The 282-nt window shown below is 49.6% G+C and overlaps 1 pseudogene; it reads right to left on the minus strand.

The window, feature by feature from the left end:
- Positions 1-282, minus strand: part of LOC119592368 — a 6,401-nt pseudogene that overhangs the window by 2,121 nt on the left and 3,998 nt on the right.

The following is a 282-nucleotide window of genomic DNA, read 5'->3' on the forward strand; positions in this document are numbered from 1 at the left end:
ATTTGTGTGGGGGTGGGGGGGGTGTGTTGTGTGGGGGGTTTGGGTTGGGGGGGTTGTGGTGTGTGGTGTGTGGGGGGGGGGTTGGGGGGCCGTGCGTTGGCGTGCGTGGGGGCGTGGGGCGGGTTTTTGGGTGCCGGGGCTTGTGTGTGCTTTTGTGTTGGGGGTGGGGTTGGAAAATACAACCCACCATACTACATGGTAAACATCATACATAAATTCCATACAATCAAACAACAAATTACTTTAAAATTTTAAAATTATAACCACATATATAATATATAA

The sequence above is a fragment of the Penaeus monodon genome, chromosome 30, assembly GCF_015228065.2.
Source record: "Penaeus monodon isolate SGIC_2016 chromosome 30, NSTDA_Pmon_1, whole genome shotgun sequence".
Taxonomy (NCBI): Eukaryota; Metazoa; Arthropoda; class Malacostraca; order Decapoda; family Penaeidae; genus Penaeus; species Penaeus monodon.